Genomic DNA, 3,601 nt, shown 5'->3' on the forward strand with positions numbered 1-3,601 from the left:
AGAAAACTGTGTCATAATGGTATCTTGATATCCATATGTCATTTTGCTTCATCATCAGTATGCACAAGTTGTCTGTGTGCACGAAGTGGAGACAAATAAAATAAACTGTAAATTTTGCTTTAAAGTTAACTGGTGAAGTATGATGATACCTATATTATTGATAGGTATATATTATCTCAGGACATGAACATAAAGGAACCCAAGAACAGATTCAATCAACCCATGTTATTATAGGGTCTAATGCAAACTATTATGATGTATACGGGTAGTTTGAGGTTATCCAAGTAATCTTGTAGAATATAATTTATCAAAGTAATAACATCAATGATCAATGACAGAATGACCAGAACACAGCGTTTGGAATCTTTGAATATTTCTTGTACTTCAGTTGCTTCTAGTTGCAATTAGGCCTCCTGAACTCTGACGAAGGCAACCAGAATACAGTAAATTTTTATAGTGGCCCTAGCATTTAGATGGGTGCTAGAATATGAATGATGTGAAACATATTAACACACTTTTTAACATCGAATTCTGACACTAAGAACAGTATAGCTCCTCAATAACATCGTATCACTCATTGCTTATCAAAAGGTAGCGAAATTACATACATACGGAAGTTAACACATAAGTTATCATTGCCTCACTGGCCTCGGAAGAACAAAAAAGAAGGCTGAAAACATTTCTTTCTGTTCCTGTTCTAATGACTAGAATGCATCAATCTGCTATTCATAGTTGTGTTAACATAGCTCCAATCTCTACAATATTGTAGGAACTTATGTTTGACTAAAGCCATATGGCATTAGCATCGAGGAGCAAGGGTACCAGTTGACCCTTGAGATGAAGGCTCATAATTTCATTGGCACCACCAATGAGCTCCTCTCCTATGAACACAGCTGGCACACTTGGCTTGCACCCTAATCCTCTCAGTTCCTTCTCTATCTGCTTCCCTTGTGGATGCTCATCTACCTCATAAACTCTAGGATTTGCCCCAAAACTGCTTATCAGTGTCTTAATTGTGTAGCACATGCAGCAAGAGCTTTTGCTGAATATAACCACGGGCCTTTCATTCACCAGTGCTGTAACCAAAGCCATTTCTGGAAATTCTAGCAGTCGATGTTTTATAAAACAACACTAGCTAATTTAGTAGAATAAACCGTTGCAAGTGAGGTTGTTAGAGGCTGTATGTAGAAAGTTTGGTGTGATGTTTACTGTGAGTAATGTAAGCTACTACCATGTCTATATATAGTGATAAGTCTTCAACTTTTTGGTCGGTGGTACTTTTTAGATTCTGAAAAGAACATATTCTTTATCAGTCTCGCAGATGATAGGAAATTACTGTTGTGTAGCATATAACAAATTAAAAGTGGCTTCTCGTTAGTTGATATACATGGCATAAAAGTACATCTCGGAATGACATCTTTAACCTTGAGAATCTGTTATAAAGTTTTTGCAACTACATCTGTGGGAGGGTGATTTAGTAATTACATGTCATGTGTGAACGTATATTTGTCAACTAATTTAAAGCCTAGAGCTTTATTTTTTTCTTAAAACATCTGTTTAGATGCTTATCCATTGAAATGTTGATAAGGTCAAGCATTTAAAGAAAAGCTCAAGGACATGATGCATGGAATTGTCAAATATGTATGACAATTATTACACAGCATCCATACAGTTACTTGCATTCTTTACTTTGTCCCACAAATTATCATCCATGTGAATCACTTGCTTAGTGTATACACAATGTGCACAAAATGTTATTTCTCACATCAAGTCATTCTTTGTGAATAGGCTTGTTTAGCATCAAACATATGTTTAGTAAGTTTAGCCTACAAGTTAATTATCACAAAACAGGAAAGGAAATCATAAGAATATGATACAATCTCTAATTTTCCCACGCCCCTTATACTTTATTGTCTTATTTTGTGATTCGGATGTTCTTAGTTGCGGGTTCTAAGAATGTAGTGAAAGGTCAGCCTCTCTTTCTCTCTCTGCCAGTGTTTTGTTTGTCTTTTTGTGATAAAGAATTAAGAAACTGTGTTGTACATTTGAAAGTACATACGAATCTAAGTATTAGATGCTGTGATCTTACTGCAGCCTAAGGAAAGAAAGCATAACGATTTGCCATGTGGCTACAGGTATGCACAACTGCCTCAAAACAAACTGAAGGGTCATTTATGTTTGACACTTGACCAACACATGATTATGTTGGTATTGCCATTTCATCAGTGTATTTGTACTCTCTCCCTCCTAGCACCTTGCTCGAGTTGTTTGCTTTTTTATAAAATTATTTGCCGGTTCAAAAAAAAAAAAAAAAATTCTAGTGCATTTATTAAAGATACATTTTTTTCAAAAGACACTTTTAATAACTATATAATTATTAACTCTTTTACTCTTTTTTGACTGTTATGCACTATGTTAACGAAGAATGAAATAGATTTGCAATCGATTACTTGTCATTTTGTTGCGGAACATCTGTTCATGTGCTTGTGAAAATGCAAAAGATCACCAAAGTTTTTTTCTTCAACAAATTGACATGATTTGTGGGTGAGAATGCAAGAAATTGTAGACTTAGAACATCTCCAATGAGAGCTTAATTATTCATAGCTTATTACTATTCATTCCAATGAGACCTTAATTATTTATAGCTTATTACTGTTCATTCAATCGCTTAGACCATTGGATATATATATATATATATATATATATATATATATATATATATATATATATATTGTAGCACTTGGTTTCCGGTATGTAAATCTTATTTGAGTTTTTCCCATTTTAGCCTTGGACTCGGCGAGTTATAGGTCCGACTCGCCGAGTAGGGACGAGACTCAGGACACGTTTAAGTTGGCGACTCGGCGAGTCCATATCCTGGACTCGGCGAGTCACCGCTGCTGGATGAAACCCTAAATTTCAAGGGTTGCACCCTATTTAAACCCTCATTTCCGCTCCAAACTCGCCCCCATTCACCCTCAGAGCTCCCAACATCGTTTATACCCTTATTTCCTTGAGAGATTGAAGTGTTTTGGTGTGTTCTTGAAGATTTTGAGGTGAAAGAAGAGTAGATCAAGAAGAGGAGAAGGAGGCCAGGCATCTTTGTGTCATCTCAACATTTTCCTTGAGGTATAGCTCGTTTCCCCTCTGTTTTCAAGCTTTTAGTCTCTTTTAAGCTTCATGGAAGTCCTTCTTGAGCTTTTCCCCAAGCTTGTTTGTGCATTGTGGGTTGTAATAAGTTGTTAGCCTTTAGATCTAGGCATGATTTAGTCCCTGGAGCTTGGATCTAATGCCTTTATGGGGTCATATTGCATGAAAGCCCTAGATCTACCTCTTTTGGTGCACTTTGAGCCCTAAAATCCATATTGGTGAATATCTACACGTAAAGTTGGAAACTTTACGTGTGATTCGTGTCCTAGAAGCCCAGATCTGTGAATGGCATGGACTGCAATCGAGCAAATCGGTGTATTTGATGGATGCATGGTGACGACTCGGCGAGTCGTTTATGTGACTCGGCGAGTCTGCTCGCGAGTCACCGAATTGGTCCCTTTATGATGTATCGAGTTTGAGTCGTGAGTCACAGGGGGTGACTCGGTGAGTTGGA

At 36.9% G+C, this 3,601-nt stretch overlaps 1 pseudogene; it reads right to left on the reverse strand.

Moving 5' to 3' along the window:
• Window positions 1-492: 492 nt before the first annotated feature.
• On the reverse strand, window positions 493-1,205 carry LOC144998751 (monothiol glutaredoxin-S2 pseudogene; annotated as a pseudogene).
• Window positions 1,206-3,601: the final 2,396 nt, after the last annotated feature.

Source organism: Lactuca saligna, chromosome 5 (assembly GCF_052625555.1).
Source record: "Lactuca saligna cultivar CGN05327 chromosome 5, ASM5262555v1, whole genome shotgun sequence".
Classification (NCBI taxonomy): Eukaryota; Viridiplantae; Streptophyta; class Magnoliopsida; order Asterales; family Asteraceae; genus Lactuca; species Lactuca saligna.